At 39.0% G+C, this 19,076-nt stretch overlaps 1 long non-coding RNA gene across 1 annotated transcript; it reads left to right on the forward strand.

Moving 5' to 3' along the window:
* The first annotated feature begins 4,812 nt into the window (after positions 1-4,812).
* Positions 4,813-10,560, forward strand: LOC113887435. Its single transcript, XR_003509740.1, has 2 exons — positions 4,813-4,847; positions 9,563-10,560. It is a non-coding gene; the product is annotated as an uncharacterized LOC113887435 (long non-coding RNA).
* Positions 10,561-19,076: the final 8,516 nt, after the last annotated feature.

Consider the following 19,076-nt stretch of genomic DNA (forward strand, 5'->3'; position numbering starts at 1 on the left):
AGAGTTTAAAGTTTTTTCTTTAGAATTGTTATGTATTTTACTAATTTAATTTCTAGTAGCTTTATCGCTATTTGTTACTATTGTGAATATTTTAATTTCTTTTTGAATAGATAATGCACATGCATTTTGAAAGCAAACTTATATAAAAATTATAATTTGAGGATTGTCACTTAACCTTTCTCCATTCTTCCCAGTTGCTACCATACACATTGCCCATAGTTACCAGTGTTTTAAAATTCTTCCGGTGTTTCTTTATGCACTTACAAACAAGTATAAATGTATATCCTGTTCCATCTCCCTCTTTCTTACACAAAAGTTAACATACTGTATATATATATATATATATATATATATAGTTATATAGTTATATATATTGCTTTTTTCACTTGATACATCCTGCAGGTCCTTACATATCAGAGCATTAGAAAGTTTCCAGTACATAGACACTATATGGAAATGCAAAGATAGAGTACTTCCTCAAACTGTTACATTATGTGGATGTATAATAGACTGGTTCCAAATAGGAAAAGGAGTACATCAAGACTGTATATTGTCACCCTGCTTATTTAACTTCTATGCAGAGTACATCATGAGAAACGCTGGGCTAGATGAAGCACAAGCTGGAATCAAGATTGCCGGGAGAAATATCAATAACCTCAGATATGCAGATGACACCACCCTTATGGCAGAAAGTGAAGAGGAACTAAAAAGCCTCTTGATGAGAGTGAAAGAGAAGAGTGAAAAAGTTGGATTAAAGCTCAACAGAGCTGAAGTACTGAAGTACTCCAGTACTTCAGAAAACGAAGTGATGGGACCAGAAAACATTCATGGCATCTGGTCCCATCACTTCATGGGAAATAGATGGGGAAACAGTGGAAACAGTGGCTGACTTTATTTTTGGGAGCTCCAAAATCACTGCAGATGGTGACTGCAGCCATGAAATTAAAAGACACTTAATCCTTGGAAGGAAAGTTATGACCAACCTAGATAGCATATTCAAAAGCAGAGACATTACTTTGCCAACAAAGGTCTGTCTAGTCAAGGCTATGGTTTTTCCTGTGGTCATGTATGGATGCGAGATTTAGACTGTGAAGAAAGCTGAGCACCGAAGAATTGATGCTTTTGAACTGTGGTGTTGGAGAAGACTCTTGAGAGTCCCTTGGACTGCAAGGAGATCCAACCAGTCCATTCTAAAGGAGATCAGCCCTGGGTGTTCTTTGGAAGGAATGATGCTGAAGTTGAAACTCCAGTACTTTGGCCACCTCATGCGAAGAGTTGACTCATTGGAAAAGACTGATGCTGGGAGGGATTGGGGGCAGGAGGAGAAGGGGACGACAGAGGATGAGATGGCTGGATGGCATCACCGACTCGATGGACGTGAGTTTGGGTGAACTCCGGGAGATGGTGATGGACAGGGAGGCCTGGCGTGCTGCGATTCATGGGGTCACAAAGAGTCGGACACGACTGAACTGAACTGAATTGATAATAGTTAATTTAATGACTGCAGTACCCTACTTATAGATGTTCAGGGTATTTTCAGTCCTTTGGTATTACAAATGGTGCCATGATGAATAGACATTTTATATGTATACAGATATACATCTATAGAATTAGCTGTAAGAATCACATTTGTAACTTTGCCAAAATTTCCCTCCATAGGTGTACCATTTTGCACTTACCATTCATATATGAGTTTATGTTTCACCACAACCTCACGCAGAAGTGTATATTATTAAAAATTTTCAAGTTTTTGAAAATGTGATAGGTTAGAAATGTTATCTCACTGTAGTTTTAATTTATATTTCTCTTATAATGAGTGACATTGAGCATCTTTTCATATAAACATGGGTCATTTTTGTCTGTGAGTTGTCTGTTTATATGCTCGGTTTTTTTCTGTTGAGTTATTTACCTTTCCTCAATTTCTACAAGCTTATTAAATTAAAGAGCTTAGACTTTTGTGAATGATATCAGTTGTCAATATTATTTCCCTGTTTGTTGTTCTTTTGATTTTTCCATTGTATTTTTTCCAAGCAAATTTTACTTTATTTTTATGTAAACAAATTCATCCACGTTTTATTTTATGGATTCTAGATTTTGATTTGTACTTCTGAGATAGATTGGATTAATGACTCCAATTTTTCATGTGTCTCCATACCCTTTGGTAGTACCCTCCCATACTGACTGAGTTTGGCTACAGTTTACTTCAACCAACAGAATAGTAGTAAACTTGATATAAGCAGAGATTTGAGAAAGCTCTTGCATATGCTGCTTCCTCTCTTGGACCCCCGACCACTGCTACGAGAACATACCCAGGCTAGCCTACTACAGCGAGGGACATTTAGAAATGAGCCTAGGCCTCTGAGCCAAGGCATCCTATAACAACCAACCTCTAGCCAAGCCACCAACTTAGTGCAAACCCATGAACTAGCAGTGACATCAACAGAGCCTGATTCAGAGCACAGAATCTCTCAGCTTGACCATAAACTATGTCTAAGTTTGGGTATCTAAATATTCATTTTGGTTTTTTACAGAGAATTATTGTGGCAATAGTCCCCCATCATTATTCTTCCTTTTCAGAGATATCCTGGTTGTGCTTGTTTGTTATTTTTCCATTTGAACTCTAAATCAGCTTGTCTAGTTTCAGAGAAAGAAAAAATGGTATTTTTAGTTAGCTTATACTAAATTTAGAAATTAACTTTATATCTTTATAATTTTTAGTCTTCTTAAGAAAATGGGGGCCTTTCTATTTGTCCCTGCCTGTTCTGTTTGTTCAGAGTGTTATAAATGTTTTCTCTTGAAGCTTTTAAACATTTCTTGATAAGTTTGTTTCTAGGTAGACTGAATGTTTGTGTTTGCCCCCATCCTCCGAATTTATATGTTGAAACCTAAGGTGATACTGTTTGGAGGTAGGACCTTTAGCAGGTGATTAGATCATGAGATTGGAGCTCTCGTGAATGAGATTAGTGCCCTTATAAAAGAGACCCAAGAGAACTCCCTTGCCACTCTTGCCATGTGAGGACACAGTGAGAAGATGGCTGTCTATGTACCAGGAAGCAGGCCCTCACCAGACATAAAAATCTATGAGGGCCTTCATCTTGGACTTCCCAGCCTCCAGAACTGTGAATAATAAGTTTTGGTTGGCTTATAGTCTGAGTCTATGGTGTTTTGTTATAGCAACCCCAACAGACCAAGACAGTATTTTGTCTTTTTGCTGTTATGATAAATGGACTTCTCTTCTGTACATCGTCTAAACTGAATGATTTCTATAATTAATTTTATATCCTGCTACCTTGCTGAGTTCTCTGTTTGTAATTGTTTTCTATTGATTTACTTGGGTTTTCTGACTATACAGTCTTATCTATAAGTAATGACAGCTTTACTTCCTCCATTCCAATTGTAATTTCTTTCTCTTTTCTACTCACAATGCTTCTGCTACCTTAACTATAATGTTAATTTGTAGTGGAGAGAGTAGATACCCTTGTGATTTTAGCATATAAACACTGCTAGTGTTTCCCCAGTTAAGTGCTGGATTTGGGGAGATGTATATAAATACATATATAAATACATATACATACATATACAAATATAAATACATACACATACACATAATTATGTTAAGGGAGAAACCATATATTTCTCTTCTGCTGAATTCCTTTAATAAAGAATGGGTATTGAATTGTGTCACATGGTTCTCTGGGATCTCTGAAAATGATGATATAATTTTTCTCCTTAGATTCACAATGTTAGATTATATTAATGATTTGAATGATATTGAATTAACTCTACATATGATTGGAATAAACTCTACATAATCATGGATTCTGTTTGCTAATATTTTATTTAGGATTTTGTATTAATATACATAAGTAAAAATTGCTCTTTATCATTTTCTTTTTCTTGTGGAGTCTTTGTTAGATCTTGGTATCAATATTATACTCACTTCATAAAAGGAATTTGAAAGTGTTCCACTTTTGTCTAGGCTCAGAAAAATAAGAACAGCATCAAATCATCTGCTTTTCAGTGTTAGTAGACTTCCCCTGTGAAATCATAATGGCCCAGTGCTTTTGGAGCAAAGTAGCTTTTCATAACTTTTTCTGTTTCTTCAATGGAAATTGGTCTATATGAACTTTGCTTTTTTAGAGTTTTGGTAAATTATGTTTTCCTAGGATGTTTTCCATTCCTTCAAAGTCTTTAAAATGATTTGAATAGAGTTGTATGAGTAATCCTTTAAAAAATGTGTAAAATGTCTTTGTACTGTGGTTATGTCCAACTTTTCATTTCCTGGTTTGTATTTGTGCTTTCTTCTTTTCTTGATTATTATTTATGGCTTATATATTTCTTTTTCACAGAATTAGTTCATCTGTTTATGTATTACTTCTACTGTTGTTGTTCAGTTGCTAAGTCATGTTCAGCTCTTTGCAACCCCATAGACTGCAGCACACCAGGCTTCCCTGTCTTTCATTACGTCCCGGAGTTTGCTCAAATTCATGTCTATTGAGTCAGTAATGCTATCTAATCATCTCATCCTGTGCTGCCCTCTTCTCCTTTTGCCTTCATTCTTTCCCAGCATCAGGGTCTTTTCCAGTGAGTCAGTTCTTTGCATCAGGTGGCCAAAGTATTGGAGTTTCAGCTTCAGCATCAGTCCTTCCAATGAATATTCAGGATTGATTTCCTTTAGGATTGACTGGTTTGTTCTCCTTGCAGTCCACAGAACTCTCAAGAGTCTTCTCCAGCACCAAAATTCAAAAGCATCAATTCTTCAGCATTCAGTGGTCAAACTCCCACATCCATACGTGACTACATGACTACTGGAAAAACCATAGCTTTGACTATGTGGACCTTTGTCGGTAAAGTGATGTCTTTACTTTATATATTTATTTATTTATTTGGCTGCACCGGGTCTTAGTTGTGTCACATAGGATCTTTACTTATGGCATGCGGGATCTAGTTCCCTGACCAGGGATCGAACCCAGCACTGGGAGCATGGAGTCTTAGCCATGGGACCAACAGGGAAGTCCCAAAGTCTTTGCTTTTTAATATGCCATCTAAGTTTCTCATAGCTTTCCTTCAAGGAACAGGTGTCTTTTAATTTCATGGCTATAATCACCGTCTGCAGTGATTTTGGAGCCCAAGAAAATAAAATCTGTCACTGCTTCCATTTTTTCCCCTTCTATTTGCCAAGAAGTGATGGGACCTGATGGCATCACCAGATGCCAACAGATTTTTGAGTGTTGAGTTTTAATCCAGCTTTTTTCATTCCCCTCTTCCATCCTAATCATGAGGCTCTTTAGTTCCTCTTCACTCTCTGCATTAGAGTGGTATCATCTGAATATCTGAGGTTGTTGACATTTTTCCCAGCTATCTTGCAGCTTGTGATTCATCCAGCCCAGTATTTCACACGATGTACTCTGCACAGAAGTTAAATAAATAGCATGAGAATATATAGCCTGGTCATACTCCTTTCCCAATTTTGAACCAGTCCATTGTTTTACATAAGGTTCTAAATATTGCTTCTTGACCCATGTACAGGTTTCTCAGGGGACAGGTAAGGTGGTCTGGTACTCCCGTCTCTAAGAATTTTCCACAGTTGGTTGGATGTCTCTTGTGTTTTTGGAAAAGGGTGTTTGCTATGACCAGCGTGTTTTCTTGACAAAACTCTGTTAGCCTTTGCCCTGCTTCATTTTGTACTCCAAGGCCAAACTTGCCTGTTACTCTGGGTATCTCTTGACTTCCTCCTTTTGCATTCCAATCCCCTGTGATGAAAAGGGCATCTTTTTTGGTGTTAGTTGTAGGTGCTGTAGGGCTTCATAAAAGTGGTCAACTTCAGCCTTTTTGGCTTTAGTGGTTGGGGCATAGGCTTGGATTACTGTGATGCTTAATGGTTTGCCTTGGAAACAAACCAAGATCATTCTGTCATTTTTGAGATTGCCCCCAAGTACTGCATTTTGGACTCTTGTTGACTATGACGGCTACTCCATTTCTTCTAAGGGATTCTTACCCATAGTAGTAGATATAATGGTCATCTGAATTAAATTCACCCGTTCCCATCCACTTTAGTTCACTGATTCCTAAGATGTCAGTGTTCACTCTTGCCGTCTTTGTCTTTGTCTGACCACTTCCAATTTACCTTGATTCATGGACCTAACATTCCAGGTTCCTATTCAGTATTATTCTTTACAGCATCAGACTTTACTTTCACCACCAGACACATCCACAACTGAGTGCCACTTCATTCTTTCTGGAGCTATTAGTAATTGCCCTCTGTTCATCCTCAGTAGCATATCGGACACATGCCAACCTGGGGAGCTCATCTTCCAGTGTCATATCTTTTTGCCTTTTCATACTGTTCATGGGATTCTAGTGGCAAGAATACCAGAGTGGTTTGCCATTCCCTCCTCCAGTGGACCACGTTTTGTCATAACTCTCCACTATGACTCATCTGTCTTGGGTGGCCATGCATAGCATGGCTCGTAGCTTCATTGTGTTAACACAAGCCCCTTTGCCACAACAAGGCAGTGATCCATGAAGGAGAGTTCTACTGTTATCTGTTTTCTAACTCCTTTATTTGAACTTTTATTTGTTAATTCTTTCCTTCTGTTCCCCTTATTTTCTTTCTCTTTCACTGACTTTCTGAGTTGAGTGCTTATTCATTTAATTTTTTCCCTGTTTTTAATACATATATCTTGAGGCAGTGTACTTTTCTGTGACTGCTGCTTTATCTGCATCCGTAGATTCTGGTATGTAATGTTTTCATTATCATTATTGTCCAGAAATTCAGCAGTTTCGGTTTGAGTTTGCCCTTTGACTCAAGAATTGTTTGACAGAGAAGTTTTATATATTTAGATGGAAGATTTTACATTGATTTCTTATTTTATCCAGTTGTGACCAAAGAAATTTATCAATATTAGTTCTACCTTTTGGAATTTACTGAGATTTTCTTCTTGGCCTAATACTGATTTTGTTTATGTTTTCTATATTCTTACTGGGCTTTTGTTGATGTTATTTTATTTCATTGATCTGTCTTAGAATGGAAAGGGTGAGTTAAATTTCTCCTATTTTTAGAGTGTTTCAATCTATTATCTATTTCTCCTTGTCTTTCTTAACATTTCAGCTTTGTGAAAGTTGCTGTGTTATTTGATACAAAAATAGTCATAACTTTATATTTTTATTGTTGTCTCAATTAATGTTTTTGTAATAAGCTTTTTATTTTAGAATAATTTTAGTTTTATAGAACCCTTCATCTAGTTGCCCCTCGTGTTAATATCTTATATGACTACATTTGTCAAAACTAAGAAATTGGCATTTGTATACTGCTATTAACTAAACTCCTGACTTTATTCAGATTTCACCAGTTTGTCCACTCATGTCCTTTTTCTGTTCCAAGGTCCAAACCAAAATCCCACATTGCATTTAGTCATCATATCTCCTCCAAACTGTGGACAGTTCCTGTCTTTTCATGACCTTGACAGTCAATTAATGCCTTTCATTTTGAGTTTCTAAATTGTCTGATAATTAATATTGCAACCTCTGCTTCCTTTATTTGCATTTGACTGGTATACTTTTGCCCTTCTTGTATTTTTAACCTTTCTGAATCAATTTGTTCTAGTCGACTCTCCTGAATATAGTACTTGGATTTTGCTCAGTGATCCAATAGAAAAATGTTTTCCTTTAAATATGTAAGCTAAGATCATTTGGACTTCCCTTGTGGCTCAGCTGGTAAGATCATTCATTTATATTGATACAAAAGATGTTTGATTTTAATATTGTCACATTATTTTATTTTCTTTTTAGTTATATTTTTGTATATTAAAAGCATGTTCTAGGCAGTCACAGGTTTACTTCTGTTCATTATAGACTAATTTGTGCTTTCTAGAATTTTATATAAATGGAATCATGATCTATGTACTCTTTATTGTCTGGCTCCTTTTACTCAGTGTAATTATTTTTAATTCATCTATATTATTTCTGTATAAATAGTTAATTCCTTTTTATCGTTGAGTAGTGTTCCATCACAGAGAAGGCAATGGCACCCCACTCCAGTACTCTTGCCTAGAAAATCCCATGGATGGAGGAGCCTGGTAGGCTGCAGTCCATGGGGTTGCTAAGAGTCGGACATGACTGAGTGACTTCACTTTCACTTTTCACTTTAATGCATTGGAGAAGGAAATGGCAACCCACTCCAGTATTCTTGCCTGGAGAATCCCAGGGATGGGGGAGCCTGGTGGGCTACCGTCTATGGGGTCGCACAGAGTCGGACACGCCTGAAGTGACTTAGCAGCAACAGCAGCAGCAGTGTTCCATCATATGGACATAGCACATTTGTTTTATCCATTCATCTGAATAGACATTTAGGTTATTTTTTGTTTGACAAACTTTTTGCAAATATTACAAATTTTAAAAAAGCATATTACTTATGTAGTCTGTTTTGATTTTTTTTTCAATTGTCCTGACATTTAGAGAAGTTTATATTTTGGTCTCGTGATTGTTGTTGTTCAGTCACTAAGTCATGGCCCACTCTTTGTGACCCCATGGACTGCAACACACCAAGCTTCCCTGTCCTTCACTATCTCCCAGAGTTTGCTCCAAGTCACGTCCATTGAGTTGGTGATGCTGTCCAACCATTTCATCCTCTGTCGCCCCCTTCTCCTCCTGCCCTCAATCTTTCCCAGCATCAGGGTCTCTTCCAATGAGTCATTTCTTTGCATCAGGTGGCCGAAGTATTAGAGCTTCAGTTTCAGCATCAGTCCTTCCAGTGAATGAATATTCAGGGTTGATTTCCTTTTGGATTAAGTGGTTTGATTTCCTTGCAGTCCAAGGGACTCTTAAGAGTCTTCTCCAGCACCAGAGTTTGAAAGCATCAATTCTTCAGCACTCAGCCCTCTTGATGGTTCAACTCTCACATCCATACATGACTACTGGAAAGATTTTGACTATATGCACCTTTGTCGGCAAAGTGATGTTTCTGCGTTTTAATATGCTGTCTAGGTTTGTCATAGCTTTTCTTCCAAGGAGCAAGTATCTTTTCATTTCATGGCTGCAGTCACTGTCCACCGTGATTAATTTTAGTCTAGTGATTAATTTTAGGTATCTTTTGTTACTTTCTTCTAATTATCTATTGCTAGTGTAAAGAAATGTTATTGAGTTGTATAAGTTGATTTAGTCTAAATAGCAAGACCTTTAAAAAGTGATTTATTTTAATTTTTGGCTAAGTTGCTGTGTGCGGACTTTTTTGTAGTTGTGGCAAGTGGGGGCTATTCTCTAGTTGTGGGGCGCAGTCTTCTCAATGCAGTGGCTTCTCTTGTGGAGCACCAGCTCTAGAGCACAGGCTCAGTAGCTATAGTGCACTGGCTTAGTTGCCCATGGCATGTGGAATCTTCCCACATCAGGGATCAAACCCATGTCCCCTGCATTGGCAGGCAGTTTCTTAACCACTGGACCACCAGGGAAGTCCTGTAAGTTGATTTTGCTGAACTCTTTTTAATTCTAATAGTATGTCAGTTGAATCTGTTGATTTTATCTCTTCTAATCCTTACAATTCTCATTTCTTTTTCTCCCTTAATAGTATTAAGCAAGACTTCCAGTTCTATGTTAAACAGTACTTGGTGAAAGTAAGTATCTAGTATTATTCTTAATCTTCAAGGTAAAGCATCTTAAGTTTCTCCATTTACATCATATTTTGCAATATGATGTAGGGTTTTGGTATGTAACCTTCACAAGTTAAGAAATTTACATTCTATTCGTATTCTTTTAAAGAGTTTTCACCATAAGTAGGCATGTAACATACTTTTTATGTGTTAATTGAGATAATCATATGATTATTCTCCTTTAGTCTATTCACATGGTAAATTACATTGATAGATTTTCTGAGGTTGAATGCATTCTTCGTGGATTCTTAAACTCCACTTGAATTGTGATGTATTTTTTAACATTCTGTTTAATTAGATAAGCTAATATTTTGTTTAAGACTTGTACATCTATATTCATAAGTGAAATGAGTCTATGGAGTTTTTTTATTGTCTTTATCTGGTTTTAAAATCAAGATTTCAAGATTTTACTAGACAAATAAAATGAGTTGGGCAACTTTCTCTCCTTTCTATTTTCTCGAATAACTTGTGTAAGAAGAGAAATAACTCTTGAGAATCCAGCACACTATACCTGTAAATCCATCTGGGCCTGGATTTGGAGGAAGAGGAGATCCTTACCTACCCTTTCAATTTCACTAATGCCTAGTGGCCTTTTCAAGTTTTCTACCTTCTATGCCATTTTTATCATTTTACATTTTCTAGGAAAAAACTTTACCTAGATCTTTCCAGTTATTTGTCTAGTACCTGGCGGTGCCTTCACAAAGAGAGGGGCACAAGAGGAGAAGTATGTCTGTCTTTTGGGGGCATAGGAAGTTTGACTACCTCTGCATTTTCAGCAGAGCAATGGCTATATGTGATTTTCTGTTGCTTTGGATATTTGTGATTATATAATGAATATGTACACTTTTATAAAGGTGTGTTTTTATACATGATGCTCTGGTTTGTTTCTGTTTATATTAAAATGTCAGGCTGAAAATGAGTAATTTAAAAAAATTTTTTCTGGGTAATTATTTTTCTGTATCTGTTTGCATGGGTCCATGAACTGTGATGGCGGTATTTCCATGGGTCTCTAATGTCCCTGTGTACATCTGCATCTCTGCCAGCTGGTAATTCATTCTGTGTGTTTTTCCATGTGTTTGAGTATCTGCAACTGTGAGGGTTCGTCATTCTATGTGTATCTTTATGTCTCTGTACATGCCTGCGGGTGGGGGATTATGTATGCATCTCTGTATTTTACTGTAGAAATATATGCATGCAGTGCACATGCTACGTGGCAAGTTCAGACTCTCCAAGTCTGGAAGAAACATTACAACAGGAAATGCTCTGGATTCCAGCTTCCGGATGGAATTTCACTCAGAAAAATACCCCTTCCTGGTCCTCCCAATAACTGCAGCATTCTTTGTCTTTCCTGAAGAGACTGAGTTAAGGAGGTTTATGCTAACCTTGACCTCAGAGGCAGTGTCTTTCAGGAGGATCTGGCAGAGCCATGAAATTCCACACCCTGCCACTCGCCTCTTGCCAGGCCTACATCTTCCTCCTAAACCCTTTTATAGCTCCACGTTATCTACCAGACCAATTCTGATCTAAATTGTCCAGAGAGGCCAGAAGAAGACACATGGAAATGAGGAGAAAGAAACAGAATAAGGTTTTTAAAACAAATACATAAATAAAAATAGATGTGGGAACAAGAGGTAGAGAAATGAGAACAGGAGGCTAAGAGACAGAGACCAAGAAATAGGGCCTGAATGGTAGCAACAGATACTAATAAATGATGATAAAGAAACAAGATTGGGGACAGAGAGGTGTATAGACAGATGGAATGGGCAGGGTAGAAAAAGAGGGACTGACAGAAATGAGACTGGAATGTATGGAGTGGGAGAGAGGGGGACAGAGACAGACAGAATGGGGTTAGAAAGGCAGTTACATAAAACATGAGGACAGAAAGATGATAACAGCCAGGTAGTGACTGGGAGAGTGACTGAGATTAGATAAAGACAGAAATGGAGATGGTATTGAGGAAGAGGAGGAAGAAGTTGATGAAAGTAAAGTTGATTTACAGTGTTTCAGGTGTACAACAAAGTGATTCAGTTATATGTACATATATGTGTGTGTATGTGTGTGTTTTCAGACTCTTTTCCATTATAGGTTATTACAGGATATTGAATATAGTTCCCTATGCTATACCATAGGTCCTTGTTTGTTTAATTTTAGGAGCTAATATTTTTGAGCACTTGTCTGAGGCATAGTTCTACAAACTTTACATGTGTTATCTCATTTAATGCTCTTGGTAACACTGAAGTAGGTACTGCTGTTTTACAGGTGAGGACACAACTAGGATTGGAGTCCAAACAATCTAACATCAGTGACCATGCTCTCAACTTTGTCAGTGACAGATAGAGACAGACAGGGAACTGGAGACAAGATAGCACACAGATAAACACACATAGGAACAGAAAGATGGAGGCAAGAGACAGGCACATGAGGAGAGCCACCCAACAAGAGAGATGGTAACAGAGGTAGAAAAGGGGTGATAGCTGAGAGTATCAAAGAGGGGAAAAGGATAAGACCAACAGAGAGGTATGTGTGTGAGACAGAAACAGAGAATGTAAATGTTAGTTCTGGGGGGAGTTGGGGGGACAGGGGTGAAGACAGAGATTGGAACAGAAAGGTGAGAACAGAAATAGAGAAAGATAGGTGGGGAACAGAGACAGATGGATGCAGCAATACAAATAGAAAGATGAGAACTGGGAGACAGCCAGAGGTAAGATAAATAGGTAGAGTGTGATTGAGACAGGGGCAGACAGAAAAGAGGCCAAGGAGCCAAAGGAAATTTGAAAAAAAAAAAAAACAGAAAAGACTGAAATCTTGGAACACAAATTCAGAAATACATGAGGAAGGGTAATGTGGTATTATGTATGTGAGGACAGAGACAGACCAAGAGGAGAGCCGTAAGTTAAATAAGAATAAAATGGAGACAAGTCAACCCCCAACAGAGGCAACAGAGAGAAAGTGAGAGCAGGAGCAAGAAGAGGAGAGATGGAAAGAGAATAGGAGACAGGAAAGAGAAACCACCAGAGAGATGTAAATGGAAAGGCAAGCAAGCAGCATAAGACAGATGGGAGACCTCTGAGAAGTGGTGACAGTGATGGTGAACTGGGGTGACAGTAAAAAATAAAAGGGAAATAGAGACACAAGATGAAGTAATTTTGATTCAACTACCATTCACAAGTCTCGGATATATCAGGGCTGGCACCAGACTGTGTGGTGCCCAATAGGCTGTGAACTCAGGAAGTCAGGGCCTGGGCCTTTGTTATGCAATAATGTATTCTCCACCCACAATATTCTCCCAATCATGTGCTTATTAAACATTAAGTACTGGGGACTGTGCATGCATTACATGGATTATGTTATCGAATCCTCACAACTCTGATGTGGTAGATAGTATTATCATCCCCAGTTTACAGATGGGGAATCTGAGACTTTGAGTGATGAGTAACTTACCCAGGATCACACAGAGGAGCTAGGACCAATTGGTCCCCTATGTGAACCAATGGTGAGAGTATGTCATGAACAAAGGACTAGAATGAACCCTGTTCTATCTGTGCACCCAAAGTGCAAAAAATCAAATTCCAGTCTGCCTGACTCCAAGGTCTGCATGTTTGTCCACCATGCCACACTACTCCAGTGCAGACTCACTCACAGACTAATGGAAGACTGCTGAGCCAAGGTAAGTGTATCCTGACTCCTTACCCTCTGGAGTTCCCTCTATCAAAAAGGATGACCTGGCTACTTCAGAGAGACTGAGAAAAGTCCTGTGAGTGGAAGGAATAAAGCCCTGTGGGAGAACAGCAGCCAGGGAAAAGCAGAGAATGCTTCCTGGAGGAGAATGCCTCAAAGAGGCCAAAGAGAGGTTTACATGGTAGTCAACAAAGCTTCAGGGTCCCTTATTTGCACAGGTCTTTTCCAAGGCCCTGCTTAACAATCAGGGAAAAATCAAAGTGTACTGAAGATATGTACTCTTCACTCTACAAAAAAACTGAAATGCCCTGACATCTTACAGTTCATATTTGAAAGAAATTAAACAGAGGTTTTCCCACATTTGATCATAGTCCTAAAAATGTACATTATTGTAAAGCTGAAACTTTTCTGAACTATCAATAGTGAAAAACAGATTTCTATCAACCATGCTATTAAGAAAGACTGACTAATATTTCTAGTCTCTCTACAGAAAATTGATCTTATCTCGTGCTTCAGTGATAAAAGCCATCAGACATTGTTCCAAGACCCTCCTCTTCCCACCACTGACTCTCTAAACCTCCCAGTATCTGTGTTCATCTTTTGTCTCATTCCTTTCTATTACAGTGAAGGGCCTGAGGACCTCTCCTCCTCTCTGAGGCCCAGTACCCCAGATCCCAGCCCCCCCTTTCCTTTCCATTCTTTGCTTTCTCTTCTGTGTTCCCATCCTATCCCTTTCTATGGTCTCTGGGTCATTCCCAGCAGCAAACAAGCATAGTCTAGTATCTCCCGTCTTTAAAAAAAAGTCATTTTTTGCCCCTCCTACCATCACCTGAACTCTCTGGGCTCTGTTCCCATTCATAGCCATGTTTCTAAAGGGAATTGCCTACACACCTAGCTCCACTTCAGCAGAGTGGAGGGCAGTGTTTTATTTCCTCTGACCTCAGGAAAGGTCCTAAAACAATATACCCTCCCACCAGCATTCTATCCAATTATTCCTATTTTTTAACTTTATTTTTCATGATAATACATTATAAATTTTAGAATATACATGTCTGTACAGTTTGAATAAATTACAGAAGAAATACCTATGTACCTGTATACATCACCCAGTTTCAAAAACAGATCATTTCTGGACTTCCCTGGTAGCTCAGCAGTAAAGAATCTGCCTGCAAAAGAAGGAGTCACAGGTTCAATTCCTGGTCCAGGAAGATCCCACATGCCGTTGAGCAACTAAGCCTGTGCATCACAGCTATTGAGCCTGTGCTCTAGAGCCCAGGAACCACAACTACTGAGCCCACGTGCCGTTACTACTGAAGCCCTCATGCCCTAGAGCCTGTGCTCTGCAATGAGAAGCCACCACAATGAGAAGCCTGCACACTGCAATAAAGAGTAGTCCCCACTCACCACAACTAGAGAAAATCCCGAACAGCAACAAAGACCCAGCATAGCCAAAAATAAATACATAAACTTATTTTAAAAAATCATTTCTGAATGACAAAACCCACCGTGTAGCCCTCCCCAATCACATCTCCTTCCCCTCCCTGAGACAACCACTGTCATTTTTCATGCCTTGCTTTTCCGTATGGTTTTACAACATATGACTGCATCCATATATTGTATAATTTTGCATGTTGTTCAAATTTATAGAAACATATTCTTCCATAACTTTTTGGAATGAGTATTAGGTTTCCTGAGTTTCATCCATGTTGATACATGTAACTGGAGTTCATTCATTTATTTCATTGTGGTATTCCATTGTATAAACGTGTCTCAATTTATTAATCTTATTATGCTCTTGTTTCTGCTTCATGTTGTCAAACAGGCTTTGGTGAACACTTGTAGTGTCTCCCAGTACACACGTGCAAGGACTTCTCTAGGGGAGAAATTCTCAAACTTTCTGGTCTCAAGACTTCCTTTACATTCTTAAAAATTATTGCATACCCCAAAGAGCTTTGATGTATTGGCTTATACCAATTGATACTTGCTGTATTAGAAATTAAAACTGAGAAAATGTAAATATATTAATTTTAAATAAGCCCATTACGTTTAACAAAAGTAACATTTTTATGAAAAATAACTATATTTTCCAAACCAGAAAGAATGTAGTGAGAAGAGTGGCATTGTTTTACATTTTTGCAAATCTCTTTACTGTATGGCTTAGTAGAAGACAGCTGGATTCTCATATCTGCTTCTGCATTCAATCTGTTATGATATATCACATTCACATGTTTGCCTCTGGAAAACTCCATGCTTGAGAGAATGACAGTAAAGAAGCAAATAACACCTTTCTAGAGTTATGGTTTTGGCACCCCCACTCCCCATCCCTGCCCTCAGGATCCCCAGACCACACTATGGGAACTACTGCTCTGGGATAGACACCTAAAAGTGCTGGTCCTAGAGTTTGTGCATCATTCAGCTTTACTAGAAAATGCCCAACATTTTCTAGAGAGATTGTATCAGTTTACACTCCCACCAATGGTGTATCCATTCTTTATCCATTCTGGTTTTCCTAGCCCTAGTTATGTCCCTGTTTACCTGTTTTCAGTCTCTTTGCCACCTCCTACTTCATCAGACCTCTAAAGTTGAAATTCCTCAGAGCTTGGTCATGAGTCCTCTTCCTTTCTCTTTGTTCTGTCCCAGACTGACTTCTCTCATGGTTCTTAATACTATCTCTATACTGCCAACTCTCATTTATATCTGAAACCATACTTCTCCTCTATACACTATATACCACTATCTGCCTGACTTCTTCATTTGGCTATCTCAAGGGCAGGTAAAACTGAACTCTTGATCGTCCCCTGAAAACCTGTTCCTCTTTCCATCTTCCTCATCTCAATGAATGACCTGGCTTCACATCACTAGATCCCTGGGAGGCATCCTTGATTCCTACCTCTCCCTCCCACCCCCAAGCCACCACACCAAGCCCTTTCAATTCTAAGTATCTTTCAAATCTATCTACCTCTCTTCATCTCACAGTCTACCACCTTAGTCGCACTCACCATCATCTCTGATTGCAGTAGACTCCTAATCTTGTCTATCTCCAATTCAATTCACAGCAGCCAAAGTAATCTTTTTAAATATTAACTATACCATGTAAACCCCAAGCTTAAAAACCTTCAATGTAGTGTATTTCAGCATTTGCGGTGTGTGAAGTATCTACAAAAGAGATATTATTTCACCACGATTATAAATGATACAAATTGAAACAAAAGTTTCATGAGACATGCTTACCCTTCCTACATGATCCTATAATACATTTTGATATTTTCTTTTATCAAATTGATTTCAATACCTTCTTCAGTTTGACCCACATTTAAAAGCACTGCTTCAGTACCTTTTTATTGCTCACAGAATAAGATCTGTTCTTCTTACCATGGCCTATAAAGCTCAACATAAGCTGGTTTCTGCCAGCCTACTTCTTCAACCTCACATCCCATCCTCTTGCCCTCAGCTCTCTATGCTCCAGCCACACTGGTCTTCCTACATTCCCTGAGTATATCATTTCCCTTTCTTCCCAGGGCCTTCTTACTTGCCATGGCCTCTGCCTAGGACACTTTTGCCTCCACTCTTCATAAGCTAACTCCCACTTCACTCAGCTTAAATATCACAATCTGCCTGACTCTGAGGCTAAATTGCCCCCATATTCTCTTTCCTATCACCCTGTCCTGGCTCTTTATAGCCTTATCAAAATTCGTAATTTTGTGTGTTTGTAAGTTGTAATTATGTATTTGTTTACTTCAAGTCCTCTCCAGCACCAGACTGAAATTCTGAGGGCCAAGTTTGTTCACCATGATCTTGTTTATATCTGTCTAATTCACCACTACATAAATAGTGCCTCACAGTGTGCCTGGCCCTAAGTGTGTGCCCAAAAGGCATTCATCAAATGAGCAGAGATCTGAAGAACAGATGGAATTGGGGAGATGTGGAGAAAATTTCTTGCAGATTTAGCATATGCAAAGCCTTCAAAGCTAGTCAGACTAAGGAGCAGTCTAAGAATTTCAGCTTTGACTCAAGCATGGAGTCTGGAAAGGCTAATGGGAGTCAGATCATGAAGGGCCCAGTTTAATTTTGCCTGTTGAGGAAGGCAGCTTTCCTTTTGAGCTGGGAGGGACTCACTAAAGGGTTCTAAACATGAGAGTAATATGATTTGGTTTACCTTTTCAAAAGTCACATTGCCTACAGTGAAGAGACTAGATGCCAGGGAACAAGAATGAAACAAGCTATGACAGTATTCAGGTTAGAAATAGTGCTGGCTTAAATTAGAGTAGTGGCAGCAGAAATGAAGAGACTACATAAATTGGGGAGATATTCAGGAGATAACAATGACAGGACTTGGTGATTGCATTGGGGGTGGAGGAGAGAAAAGAGTCAGGGTATAGCTCAGGTTTCTGTCTTAACTAGAGTCATTCACTAAGGTAAGGTCAAAGATGGACAAAAAGGCTGCAGGGAGGATGCCATGAGTTGGAGAGAAGCTGAAGCTTTAGGTGTCTCCAGGGTATTCAGGTAGAGCTGTTTATTAACCTATTGAATTCATAGGTCAGAAGAAATATCTGAACTTGAGGTATTAATTTGGGGGTCATCAGCAAATAAATGATAGTTGAAACTATGGGAATGACTAATAATTGTAGAAAAGAGCAGAGAGAGAGAAGAGAGCTCAGGGAACACTCTAAAGAGCACCAGCTTTAACAGTCGGACAAGGAGACTGGTAAGTAAAAAGGAGTTACCAAGGAAGTAGGAGAAAACAAGAGTATGGTGCCACGGAAGTGGTTTAAGGAGGGAATGTTCACTAGTGCCAAATGCTGCCAAGAAGTCAAGTAGAAAAAAAAAAGGATAACCTCTGAAAAGATTCTATTGGATTTAGTGACATGGGCCATGGTAGACCTTCATAAGAGAGCAGTATCAGGCAAATAGAGGCAGATTGGAGTGGGTTTTAAAATAAGTGGGAAGTGGGAAAATTAAGACAGTTAAGTGCAGGTGACTCTTTTGAGACATTTATAGAGAGAAGAGAGGGAGGTGATTGGAGAGGAAGATGTTTTGGTAATTATTTTTAGAAGGAAGAGACCTCAGTATGTTTAAATGCTAATAGGAAGGAGCAAAGGACAGACTCTGTAGGTTTGGTAGCAAAAAGTCCAGAACTTCCTTTTTTGGTGACTTCTGTTTACTTTATGAAGTAGGAGGTGGGGTCATCTGCTGAGGGTCAAGGATTAGATGAAGAAGGGGGATTGAGGAGAAGGGACGTTAGAAATGGCTGTTGTGGAGCATGGGAGAGGGGGCTGTCGGGAAGGCACAGAAGGGTTGTGGATCAGAACGGAAGACCTGGTAGAAGCTGGGAACCATGAGTTTATAGTGGCACAAATCTGTGAGGTTGAACAGTTTTCTCCCGCAGTGTTTAGTTGCCTGGGCACAGGCATAGAAAAGATGGACAGTTGGGCAGATTCGAGGTTGGGACGTTGCCAGGCAGATGCGACAATCCTGGGAATTGAGGCTATTGGTCAAAGGTGGCAAAATGACCACGAGGTCTGATCTGAGCTGAGTGAAGAGTATGAAAGGCAAGTCCCCTATGAGCCAAGCTCTAGAGAAACTGGAACATTTGGAAAGGTTGATAGAAAAGAGACTGAGGATGAGCAGAGAGAGACAGACCCAAGATGGGACAGAAAGGCAGATTTGGGACGGTTGAGCCCATTGAATTGCCTATGCTGTACCAGGGGGTGATGCGAACGGCAGGCTGAGCCGGAATTTTTAAGGAGGAGGGCC

The sequence above is a fragment of the Bos indicus x Bos taurus genome, chromosome X, assembly GCF_003369695.1.
Source record: "Bos indicus x Bos taurus breed Angus x Brahman F1 hybrid chromosome X, Bos_hybrid_MaternalHap_v2.0, whole genome shotgun sequence".
Taxonomy (NCBI): Eukaryota; Metazoa; Chordata; class Mammalia; order Artiodactyla; family Bovidae; genus Bos; species Bos indicus x Bos taurus.